At 36.6% G+C, this 13,645-nt stretch overlaps 1 protein-coding gene across 18 annotated transcripts in view; it reads left to right on the top strand.

Moving 5' to 3' along the window:
• The window catches only part of EYA4 (EYA transcriptional coactivator and phosphatase 4), a 153,012-nt gene that overhangs the window by 58,750 nt on the left and 80,617 nt on the right, over positions 1–13,645 (top strand). The window contains exon 1 of one of the 18 annotated variants that reach the window (XM_054063465.1): positions 1,578–1,838. The exons of the other annotated variants lie outside the window; for them this stretch is intronic. The gene's annotated coding sequence lies outside the window, so the exon portion shown is untranslated. Of the gene's footprint in view, positions 1–1,577; positions 1,839–13,645 lie in introns of those variants that run through there. 18 annotated transcript variants of the gene reach the window in all.

Raw genomic sequence — 13,645 nt, forward strand, 5'->3', positions numbered from 1 at the left:
CAAAGAGGCCTTTATTATGCCACATAATGTAGTAAAATGAGGATTAGTTGGATTTCAGTTCATGAGATAATAGCACCTGACAGGCACCTATTTAAGGAAGTATACTGTATGCCTAAGCACACTTTTTAAATAAAAATCAAATGAGATTTCAGATGAAAAAATATTTGTACTTAAACTTCATAAATGGGCTTAAATATATTAAAAAAAAAGGCATTAGGGGACTTGGATGGATGTATTTATTAGTGGCCCTTACAGTCTTGACAGTCCATCCTAATAATAAAATGTGGGACCTGTGAAATGATGGCACAAATATTCTAATCTGAACTGACGTGGCTTTCTAGCCCAGTTCATCAGTCATGTTTTATTAGCTTTAACAGGGCCAAGCTGCTATCTGTCATTTTGATGCTGTAGTGGTGACAAAAACTGGTGCTGAAAATGTGCTGCAGGTGTAACTTTCACTCAAAGAGCATTTCTGAGCAGCAGTCAAGTTTGTGTTTGCATGGGGAGAGAGTGCCATCTTCAGTTTCACATCTCCACGTGAAATAAGTCTGAACTTCATAGAGCTGCTCAGTGGCTAAGAAGTGAGGAAAAAAGGATCGGTCAAAATTTGGAAACAGTTCTCAATTCTTATTTTTATGAGACTTTAGACTTATGAAGAAAAATGCTAAATACCATGTTCTTGTCTTCTTTTTAAGACAGAGTTAATTTAGATATGTCTGTTGTGATGAGTAATTTTCAATAGAGGAGAGAAATGCGAGTCTGGGCTTTGTGCTTTTTGGTTTGCAATGTTACGTGAAGTAAATAACAATTGCCAGTTGGTTTGCAACCTCCTAGTAACCAGTAGCTTATTGTATGCATAAAAACCAAGAGCTAGGAGACTGTATGCTGCTGCATATTTGCTGTGTTTTGTTAAAGCTATCAACTCTATGTACTCTTCAGCTCAGAACTGAATTGGTGTTTGCAATGGGGTCCTGGCACTTGACCCCTGTTTTTCTTGGCTCCGTGTCATTTTGCAGCAGAGCTCGAGGACACTCCTCATCTCTTATTTTCAGCATGTTAACATACTGAAGTAAATATTATCTGGCACAAGCACATGCATTATTCTTTGGGGGAGTATTTGTAAAAGTTCTAAAGTCTAGATCAAACAGTGGCATCCGTCTTCCTTCCTCCTGAGTTTTTTATTCACAAGATGAATATTGCTGGCAAAATTCTTCCTTTGATCTTAAAAAGTCTTCATTTTGTCTGCATTCACAGATGAGGTTTGTGCCCATAAACATCAGCATTGCAGAATATATGCTCAGGTACATCTTTTCTGTATATTTTAACACTTAATGGGACTTTGCACAATAAGGAGCAGATGTGTCATAGCGACAGCAGGCGAGCAGGGACCAGGAAGGTGGTTTCATTAAAAGAGCCTTGGGATAAATGCAGCACATTAGATACCCACTGAAAGACAGGAGCTGTTGATGGGGTGACCTCTGAATACAAGTCATCTTACTATAAACAGAAGGGTGTGGAAAGCCATTGGACAGAGCCAAGCTTGTTTACTATCCAGATCTCCTCTTAGTTAACTTAAGTAACCGGACTGTGCAAGGCTCGTTGTGACAGTCCAAGGAAGAACAAAGTGTCTTCGGTGTTTCCAAGTTTAAAAAATCCTAGCTGACCGATGTGAAAGATTTTTGGTCTTAAAAATCTGTTTGCACACCTTAGCTGCTGAAAAGTGGCAGTTAAATAGCGCTAAACATATCAGATACTCTTTTTTGCTTTGTTTTGTTTTGTCCTGGAAACTGACTTTGCACATTTCGGGAATCCTTTTCCATTCTTCAGAGACAACCGAGGTAAGGTTCTGATGGATTTTAACTGGTGATATTGCTGCAAGTTTAGTGATAAAATGGGAAATAAAATGGGTATTCATTGCACAGTCAGATTCTATTATGAAAAAGAATTTTCGGTTTTGTTTCTGTAGTAGCAGTTTCAAACTTGTTTTTGGAACAGTGCATTTGTTCGTAGTGGCTCTAAAGGAGTTTAGGTAAGTCATAGGACTGAATCTGTGATGCTCTTTCAGGATCAGTTTTTTCTTGAGACGAGAGTTTACTTGTTAAGTGCTGTAAGAAATGAAATTTGGCATTCAGTAATACAGTGTGGATGTCGCATTTTGTCAAACCTGTGAGCAGTTTGTTGCAATGTTATTCAATACATTATTGTGAGAGACACTTGAAGGCCAGTATGCTGAGACAGGTGTCTAGATGTAAATTGCATTCAAATTAATTAGCCCTAAACTGCAAAAACTGTGGATACAAGTATAACTAATTTAATTTACTAATTCTTCATCCAAGTCCATTTAGTTGGTTTCTAAGTTGATTAGACATAAGTTTGAAACAAATAATGCAGCAGTATAATTGCGCTAAAGCATCAGTCCTACCCCGTCACGGTTCACTTTAACTTTTTCTGTAATGTTATCTGTCAGTTGGCACTAAGAGTTTGTATTTGAATCTTACTTCATTTTGAATTTGTTTCAAACTGCTTAGTGCATTTTGTTATTGCACAGCTTATTTTTTGAGACTAAATTAAAACCTTACTTCTTCAGCGAGTCCGTATGCGTCTGCTACTTTGGGGTCCACATAGCACGCAAGTGCAGCGGTGCTGCTTATTATGCAGCATTCCGAGGGCCACGATGGGAGCTGGCATAATGATTAGTGCTTCTTAAATGTCCATTTCATTCGGTGAAATGCTGAAGGGGTTTACTCTGGGAGTAATGTTTTGTTGTCCTAGTGCAGCGAGCAAAGTCCCTGGTCTGGTTCATCTGTAAACAGCGATTTACTGCTATAGGAAACCTTAATGTGTATGGAACCTGTTTGGAAGAAAGGTATGATAAATTATTACAGCAAATAAGTTCTTCGATTTTATGCCTGGGGTCTGGCAAGCAGCGAGCAGCAGGATCCAGTTACGTTTCTTTTCTTGGACTGTTCACTGCTTTCTGAAAAACATTTCAGCTAAGCAGCTTTTAACTATCTCACTGCCTTTTGTGACATAATTTCTTTATCTTCTAAAGTAAATCAAATGTAAATTCAAAAAAGCATATGTAAAGGAAGTAATATTTTAAATTCCTGAGGTAAAAATATAGTTGTTGCCAAAGCATTTTTCCAAGATAATTTTAGATTTATTAACGTGATTAGTTTAGCTTGTGAAGTGGTACAGCAAATCAAGTAGCATCAACCTTGTATGGGGGTACTCCCAAGCAAAAGAACTTGAATTTGGCTTTGAGGAAATATCTGTATGTTTTTGTGATCACACATGCATGTATACGCATGAGAGTGTGTATATAGGGAAGCTAGTTCATCTGTTACAGGAAATAGAAGTCGAGGTTATTTTCTACACTTAAACAGATTGTGTTTGATACTGTAAAATAGAGGAAGCAAGTGAAAAACCGTACTGCATACTGTCTCGTTCACGTGCTTGCCTAAGTAAGCGTTTTATTATCTTTTTAAATTTGAATTTTAAAATTTATTTAGTAAATGTTATTTACAAGGGATTAAAATCTAAACATGTTATAATATTTCAGTATTTTTAAATAAAAGGAGAGCATGACGGTATTACATTTATGTATAATAACTATGTGAGTAGTTGGTAGAATTTAATGTTCTGTTAATATGCTACTTATTAGCTTTTTATGTTTAATGAACTCTATTTTCAATTATACTGCTGGAAAAATATATTAAAAAAATTCTGTTATAGCTTAACAAAAAATATATCCTAGGGTCACACATGGTTTATTTCTCTATGCAATAGTTAATAATTGCTCTGAATTAATACACAATTAGACAACATTCAATTAGGAATAAAGATCTGAAGAAAATGTGAAGATATTTTAAAAAACTAATTACAAAAATCATCCTGTTTTATCCCCAAAAGGATATACTTAAAAATAGATATGGAAGAACCTGGATTGATTTAAAAAGCATGATTATTTTATTGTTTATGCTAGATTGAACAAACAGTGGTAGGCAGTATCCTAAAACTGTAGAATTTATGTGTTGTTTTAGCTAGAGTAAATTGAAGATTTGCTTCCTAAATATTAAAGCAAAGTTCCCTGTGTGTTCTCATAGTAAATCTGTAACATTACAATTATAAAAATGTGGCTGATCATCTGGTATAACTGATAATCAAACTTTGGAGTGTAAAATAATCTGAAGTGCTTTCACATAAACAGAGATTTTATATATATTGTATATATTTATTTGCACAGATGCACAAACCTGCTTTCTTGTCTGTTTGCATGCATGTTTAGACAGTTTTTATCAAGGATTTTCCTCTGGATAAAATGAATCATCTCATAATTAGATTTTTGCTGTACTTCAAATATTTGTACTGCTATTCCAGGTGAGTCCTGCACTCTAATTGGAGTCACAGCTAAGAACCAAACATATGTGTTGCTCTGAACATTCAAAACGTTAGCTCCACTGAAGCACAGTTTAACTTGATTGATACTTGGATTTTAAAGCAAATAGGGACTATTCTTTGCCTGTGGCAAAAAATCTTTGAAGTTTCAAGCCTGTGCTGAGGTTGGATTAGTTAAGCGGTAGGACTAGGGCTGGGACTGTGACCCTGTTGTGCTTGGCAGGTCGTGATAAATGGGGGAATCTTTCTTAACCTTGTGGCCAAAACATTCCAGGATCAGGTTGGGGAGACAGGAAAGAAGGGAGGGGGGTCGAAAGATGCGGGAGACTTGGCATGGTAGAGCTGGAAACAAAGGGTACTTGCCTGTTTGTCTGAAGCAGGGTCAAACATGTAGACTCTTGTGGGAGAAAGTACGGCAGATGCGTCGCAATATACTTTATTGTTACTTCTGACCGTTGACCTTGCTGGATGAAATTAATCCTTCACTGTGAAGATGTCTCTATTTTTGTTTCAATTGCTTTCAGAGCTTGGAGAATCTTGTTGTTACATTTTCCTAAGCTAAGAAGAAATTATTTTTATTTAATGCTTGAGATGTATGTATAAAACTATCCAAAATATATTGGAACAACTTCTTATTCCAAGTCTGTTGGTTAAAGAATTTATTGAAGGACTGCAAAAATAAAAAAGAAAACAGTATGAATTTGAAAAGAAGAAAACCCAACCAGTTAATTAATTGCTTCTGGAAAGCTAGTTAAACTATTTTGTTTATAGAGCATTTTTAAAAGTAAAACATACTTTAAAGTATGTAAAAATTATATATTTTAGTATAGCACTATTAATAAAAAATCTGAAAAATTATTTAGGTATGGAAAGTACTATACTAAGGCAAACCAGTCAAATTTTCAAACATGAAAAAAGAGCCAGAATTTACTTGCATGTGAGCTGAAATATGATCTATCAAGTGGTTCTTACTTGTGACAGTTTAAGAGCTATACTGCCTCTGATGTTGTCTCCATTGACTAATAATGAAAAATATGTTATTAGATGATGTTTTGAAATTTACGTAATTTATACCATAAATATTGCAATTCTGGGTAGTGTTAAAATCTATAGCATAAAGCAAATGAAAGAAACAAGTAAAACATCTTTTAAACATGTTTTCTAATTGTGGCTGTTGTTGTTACTAGCATAGAAGCAAACATATGCTGTAACTCTGTAAATTAATAATTCCGCTTTTTATGACAATTTAACACTATGATATTAATAGGCGTTTGATCAATGTTGTATGATAAATGTTCTCAGAGTTTACCTGTTCATTAATATTTGAGTAATTAAATTTAAATCATATCTATTAAAAAGTCTTACTAAATAGGATTTTGCTTCAGCACTGTTTACTAGCTTGTAGTAACTATGCGTACATTACATGTATCATATTTTCCTATGCATTTATTAAAAAATATTCTATCTGTGGTTTGGCTCTGATAAATTGTTATTCTTTTTTTTCCTACTCTTTTAGAAAAAGAGACTCATTTCTTAGAAGCATTTTCTTCACTTTTGTTGAAGTGTTCCAGAGGTACTGAAAACTAAAATAACCAGAAGCAAAGTAAATTTGGTTATATGATGATACAAATGCATGTGAATAGGTCTTTAGTTTATATCCACTTGTTTGTGAGATTTTATACTATAATTGTGTGCCATTTTATCTTTCCTCAAACAAATGATAATTTTTGCAAGTTAGACAACATATAGACTATAAAGAACTGATTATTTCATTTTGACCAGCAAGTTGTCTGAGCTACAAATAATTTTTTTTACATCCTTACTTTAATTCACATAGGTTGCCACGGTTTTTGATTATCTGATGTAGTTTTATTAATGTTACAACAGCTGCTAGAAATTATTGCTACAGTGCTAAACAAAATAGCTTTAGTAATGAGGAACAAAAATGTATGAAACTGAAGAAGGACAGCTGTTCACTGTAAATACACAGACGATTTACTTGGTACTTTTCAGGGTGGAATGCGATGTGCAATTGCTAATTGCCTTATACTTCTACTTTTTGACCAGTTTTGAATACACTTTTGTTTTTAATTTGAAATGTAGTCATTTCTATACATTTCAGGTGGGTGGTAGTGGTGGGCAGGGGTGCTGCCTTTTTTTTTTTTTTTTTAAAAATTGTTTTATTTGAAGTGTTTTAACATGTTCTGCATGTAATTCCCATCTTCCACAATGCCTACAGGTCTCTGCCACCTGATAATGGGTATGCAGGTGCCGAGCTAAAATCGCGTTCATGTTACCTACTCATATTACCTTGTTCATCTTCCCCACAACCTGTCTTCTTGCTCTGTCCACCTGTTGCTTTCTGGCATTAATTGAGTACCCCATCCTAGAAAAGCATATTCACATACTTATCTTCTTTATTCTGAGTTGTTTCATTGAAGATGATGGGCCTAACCACCATGTTCCTGTTTAGACTTAAGCTTAAATATTTGTAGGTTTATTCCAAGCTTTCCAACTCCTAAGATCAGGGAATGCTTTTTGCGGAAGGACTGAATACACCGTAGCCTGCTAGCCATTGCAGTTGCCGTCACTGCTGTTGAAGTGAGGTGAAGGTACCAGTGGAAGCCCATGCAAGCCTAGGTGGGACAGTTATCAGTTATTCTGCAGTTATTGCAGTTAGTCACAAATAGCCTTTTTGCATTCCCCGATCTCAGTATACACACTCAACACGGGGGTACTCCTACCTTCCAGGTTTGTGAAGGAAAGCAGTGAACAACTGCTTATAATAAGCAACAGTTGATTATTTTAGTCAGAAAGGGCAAAATTGTCCTGACAACATTTAGCGTAGGAATTTTCCTTTTTTTTTCTTGTTAAACATGTAATAGTCAGTTACATTTTCTCATCTTTCTGATACTGTGACATATACAATACTGTCCACTGAATACAGTCATCTCTCCTGAGAGATGAAGACATATTCAAAAGACACATTAGTGAGTTGAGTCCTTCTTAATAGATACATGGTAAAAATTGCAATGAAAAGGTGCAGTACAGCACAATTTTATCTAATTTTCTTAAGGACATTTACAAGGATCAGCATTTCTTCTGATTCTCTTTGACATGCATGTGCTGGACTAGTCACACAGCATGGATTGTGCTGGCAGATACTGCAGGTAATACACTGATATCCTACCATTACATCTCGCTTATATAGCTGCAGCTATATGTGCTTGGGATAAGACAAATAGTGCAGAAAAGTGTGTCTGTGCAAGGGTAAAAGTGGTGCTGATGAATGAGTAGCTACGCTTGTAAGAGCTTCTATCTACCGTCTTGTCTTCTATAGTTCAAGTCTCCACTTAGAACCTTTCTTTGGATCATCAATAAACCAAGCTGTCATGTAGCTGAATCTGCATACAATGCTTTCACTATATCCAAACTATTCTATCTCATTCCATCAGACCATGATATGAGTCAGGTATTCATTATTAAATGAGCAGGACTTTTATGAAGACTTTGTTGCTTGACAACAATGCTCACATCAAGTCAGGATATTGTGAACACATTACATCTGTCTTTTTTTTCCACTAAACTACACTGCCTGAACTTTTTCAATACAGTCCAAACCAACAATCTTTGTTTTAAAAGTCTCTTTATCTCTGGGATAAAGAATGCTCTGCTGAATATGCTCCTACAAGACAGACAGCACAATGAAGCTGGTGGTTGTAGACATTTTTTTCCTCAAGGCTGACTCAGCACCTGAGAGGGGACTCTCAGTGGAGCGTGGAAACCAGAGACTGTTGACCAAGGGTAAAGCAGGGTTTGGGGGGCTGATTTCCTTTAATCTTAACACCTAGCAATACTTATATTGAAAAATGAGAAAGACAAACAAAAGAGTACCAGGAGAGGAAACAGGGCTTCTCTGCTAAATCGAATATTCTACATTTATGTGTTTCATCATCTGTGGTGAAGATGAGTATTTGATGGATCATGTTGTTTACTGCACTTGGGTATTGGTATACTCCTAGGTAGAAAGCAGGACGGTGAAGACAGAAAGGTGATTGGCAAGGCCATTTGTCTAAATTTCCCCTAAGTGAGGGATGGAGAAGCTGTGGCAAATATTGTTTGATCTTAAGGGAGAAAGAGATTATATTCTGGTGAGGCAAAAGACTCGGGAGAGAAGTTGGCCTTTGTTACTGGGGAGGTCAGTATGCAAGCTTTTAGGTGAGCTCAGGGAAAGCTACGGCCCAGTGAGGCACCGGCACCTTCAGAAAAGAGAGTCACCTGGTGGCAGAGATACTGGAATTGTGGTAGAGAATTGGCATTACTAGTAGAAATAAACTGTACTGTTGCTTGTATAAGATGCTTTCCACATGAAAAGGAAACAGCATTTTTATTATGCTTTATGGCACAGTACTATATGCCTTTAACAAAATAGCTTGAAGCATTTGCAGGAGGTATTTGCAACACGGCCAAGTTAACACAGCCATAGGAACATTAACTTTTGAACTTCCTGACTTTCATTGCTTTAAATTTTAGCTTCAAAGTTTACTTTTTTTCTTTGCATTTGTTGGCCCTGGTTAGTTTTGAAAAGTGGGAGGAAAGAAAATAAGTTCGGTTTTTCTGAGGGGGCACTGAATTTTATGCATATAATGGGAGATCACTTGCTGTTCCTTTGAATATTAACTGATAACTCTAAAGCAGTTGTGATGCCCCTAGTTTGCTTATGAAATTTCTGTGGAACTGGGGAATTACAGGATTAAATCTAGAAAGCATTGCACAGCGTGGCTTTTTTCAGGCACCTCGGTATGTTTTTCTTCTGAAAAGAGATCAATGGTATCTGAGAATGCTGAGATTTAAAAAGCAAACACTTTAGTAAAGATGGTGTGGTCACAACAAATCTAGGGGAGTTAATGGGACCATATCTGGAGTAAAAACAGGAAGCATTTTTCCATGTTCAGACTAAGAGCAGTGTCTTCTAGCTAATTTCCAGTTTGGAGATACCGGGAAGGCACCAAGGATAAACTTGCCAATTCACCTGCAATGACACATACAGCTGATTTGAAAAGGCAAAAGGCCACAGGTTTGTCTGTAGTGTTTTGTGTTGTTTTTTTTTTAAATAGAGAAAAACAGAGGAAGCGAAAGAGAGAAAAAGACCACGTGAGAGAGAAAAAAGCGAACAAGATGTTTCTAATGCTAGTGCTTTTGTAGTTATTCTTGAACTTGACTTGGACAATAAATGAGCTGCTCCCAGCTCCAGGCTGGTGGAGCTTTCCTCGCTTTGCAACTGCTGAATGGGGAGTGAGCTCCTTTTCTTTCTTTCTTTTTTTTTTTTTTTTCCTGGGAAGGGAGCCAGGCTGGTGGCCCATCCTCCCAGCGGGGCAGGGGAAAGTGTTCTATGAGCATTAAGCTATTAGGTAACCCAGGCTGAAACAAAAAGTTCTATTGTGGTGTGGCATTTGCCCTGCCTGCCCTGCCAAGTTAAGGGAATATATTTCCTTCTTTCATCTAACACAAACAAACAAAAACAAAAAAAAAAAACACGCCATTTTTTCCTACAGTGCATGTATAAATGCATTTCAAAATGTAATAGATCGTGCCTGACAGGTTGCAGTTGCTTGAATTATTACTTGACTGTCACACCCTCTGATATTTTTAAAGTTGCACTTGTGCCAAAGGCAATTTAAAATGTGTTCTAAAAATGTTTGCAGGTATAAAAGACTTGAAAGAAGCTTAGAGTTCTGAACTGAGTGAACCTATTAATCAGGTTGCAAAAACAAACATGTAGGAGATCCTTCCACCAGTTAGAAAGTACCAAAGAAGGAAAGTTTTGATCGCAAAGATAGCCTGCAAATGAGAAAACTGAGTTAAGGTTGTCTCAGCTTTTATCAATTAATGCTATAAATACGCCTTAATGAGACCTCCTTCTCTAAAACTTTTCAATAGAAACACAGTTTTGTATTCGATAAATCTTTCTGATTTAACTAGCACAAAGGCTTGTATCAATGCTAAGACTTTTTAGTGTTCCTGAAAGAAACACTTTGGCCTCCATGTAAGCATAAAAAAGACATTTACATGGATTGATTTAATCTCTATTTACTTTTCCTACGTACTGTGCACACCAGTAAGGGCTATAGTGTGTTGCTACTTATCATCCCAGCCAGGTGAAATAAGATCTAGGGGAAATGCAGTGCTGCTTTGCATCTTCTTGGCCTGACTATAGTCTGGTTCCTGTCAGAATTTTATCCACACTGTTCTCTGCAAGGGTTTATATGAAAAATCTAAATGGTTGTGGCAGTGATGAAGAGTGTAAACTCAAAAAGTGGAAGCATTTAGTGAATTAGTATATGTTTTGTAAGTGATAGCTCTAATTACTCGTTCAAAGACACCAAGGCTATAAAGCACAAAACTTCAGCAGGAGCCATCTCTCTTCATTGCTATAGTCAGTATTGCAGTGTTTCACAGTGGATGTAACGAAACTCGCAAGCTGGAGGCACTAGGAACTCCCTCACTCTCTGGCAACACTCTTCTTTTTCCTCAGTGTTTTCTCCATTACCTATCTTCTTCAACAGTCAGTGGAGAGTAGTAAATGATATTCACAATTCATCTGGGCGTAATTCCTCTCTGTCTGAAATAGATGAGTATTGTAGGTCAGGTGAAATACATCTGTGTCTTTCTGTTAGCTGTAAAGGAAGCTTCTGGTGACACACCTAGATAGATTTAGGTGCCCAAAGTGCAGTTATTTGATACTTGATGTGTTTCCTCTGGATTATTTTTCATTGCAAGTTAGACATACACCACAGAGTGTTGCAGACCAGAGTTACTGCTTTATTAGTCTGTGGAGAGGTGGGAGAGAGAAGAGTGCAGCAATGATACTTTTTGTCATGAACATGTCTGTCTTAGGAAAGGTTTGCATGGAAAATAGAAAGAAGCAATGGTGGAACAGCAATACCTTTCCCCATTCCCATCCCTTCCTCTCAGCCCTGCTCTGTGCTACATGTTAGAAGCTGCCATGCAATATTCACGATGTTCTTATTCCTCCCAGCTCTTAAAGACATGGAAACATTGATCTCCTTAAATATGAAGTCTCATCTACTTTACTGCATAAAATGCGAAGATCAACTTCAGCAGTCTTGCTTCTATACTCAAACCTTATAAGTAATTTACACTGTACTTTTGTTTAAAAATCCCAACTTGATCTATTTGGATTAGAGTTGTCAATTTCAGTTGACAGCATAACAGTTTTGTTACTAAGAAAATGGAAGAGACTATGGAACACATAAATGTATTTTAAGAGACGAGTTGAAAACATGTTTTCACTGAAAACTAGCTCATATAGCCTTCAATTTTGGAAAAAAATATTGCATTATTAGTGAAATAAATCACTCTAGTGAATTCTGTTGATTTCTCTTTGAAATTAACTTGATTCCTATAGCATGGTTTTCGTCATTCTTCCGTTGTGATTAGAATGACTTTCAGATCTGCTGAGATATGATAAATCTACTTTAGGATATGATTCAGTTAAAATACAGCTATATACAGTGCCACACTGAAAAATCAGGGGAAAAAAAATCAATTTTCTGTCGCTTCAAGGTCTTTCACTGAACAGTAGCATCAGTGTTTGAGTTTTTAACTAAGTCAGAAACTTACTTAAGACTTTGTGGTGAGTAACTCTGAGATTGCATTTTGAATACATGTTTTCATTTCACTTTGTATTAAATGTTCATATTTAAAAAAAAATCTTTATAGTGTGTAAGGTTATTATACATTTTCTGAATGGCTACAATTTGTTACTAAATCCCAGCACTGTATTGTTAAGCTAGCCATTGCCCTGGTTTTGTAGATCAAAATAATGTCATTATTTGTTTTATGGTAGAAATGAAGGGTGTCATGGTAGCAAAGGAAGTCTTTGTTGTGCTAGGCATTCTACAGACAGTCTCTGTGCTAATGACTTTGTTGTCAAGATGTTTATGAGACTATATGTAAACATTGTCAAAGTCAGCATCTAAAAAATATTTTAAGGAGAAGCTACTTCTTCGCTATTCATTCTCATGCAGTGTTACAAACATTCTGAGCCATATTCTTTTCATACATTTCCATCAAACTGTTCCCCTGAATGCCGCATCCTTTCCTGGGGCCATTCCACAGGCATGGTCTCTTTCACTGAACAGTAAGTAGAAGCTGGTGAGCTTCTATTGGGATAGTTTGCATCCAGACAATAGAAATACACTTGTCTCTGCCCACACTCCAGACCAATCAGAAGTAGCATTAGCACAGCCTGAGGAAGCACAAACACGTGCGTTGGGATGTCTTTGGGTCCGCAAAGAGTACTTTTCCCTCTTCATTCTTGTCTCCTTGATGTTAGAGCTTCCATAGTTCTACCATGTGGAGCTGCCTTCTCAAGACCAAAGCATGGAAGGCATGGCTCTACCCAATTGCGCACCTACCAGTTTGGGAGGGATGCTCAAGGCCATATTTGATGCAGTAGATGAGGGAGCTCAGCAGAATAAGTTACTGCTGATGTTGTAAGATTTTCCAGCTGCGCTTATTGTGTTAGAAGGGATTTCTTACCTGTGTTGCATTACAAGTTCAATGTCATGAGTGTGTGTGCGAGAACACCTCATGGAGCAGAATCAGTTCATGGTTTGACATACCATCATGAGGTCCAATAAAACCATGTTAAAAGGATGTTAATATTGCAAAAGAAAACAGCAGAAGCAAGGAAATGCCAGGAGTAATATGGCCTGTAGAAATCCACTCTCTTATGCATTATGATGCAGCTCTTATTACATGACATACTAGGCTTTCCAAAGGATGTCTCTTTTTCTTTTCAGTGAATGTGTAGTTAGATTTTTTTTCGATGTTTCTCAGTCTATATTTCTTAAACGTGAAGGATCCAAAGTCCATTCTTAATATAAAATAATTTGTCATATAAGTATTTCTCATATACATTAAATTAAGAACATTAGGGTTTAATAAATGCATCTCTTTTTCACAATGCCCTGATAGTATCAGGCACTTACGGTGTGCATATTTAAAATCTGCTGAACCGGTATAAAGATGAAGGCAGAAATTGTGTAAAATATTGACTGTTAATCCCCAGTTTGAGTCAAATTAGACCTTAATTTTTCTGGATAACTATTAACATTTGTAGACCACTTGTAGAGTTTCCCAGCTTGGATCGTTAATTAGGTCTGCAGTGCAGCTGTTGTAGCAGAACTAGCCTGTTAGTCTGGGCAGACTGGTCACTAAA

This window comes from Cuculus canorus, chromosome 3, assembly GCF_017976375.1.
Source record: "Cuculus canorus isolate bCucCan1 chromosome 3, bCucCan1.pri, whole genome shotgun sequence".
In the NCBI taxonomy this organism is placed as follows: domain Eukaryota; kingdom Metazoa; phylum Chordata; class Aves; order Cuculiformes; family Cuculidae; genus Cuculus; species Cuculus canorus.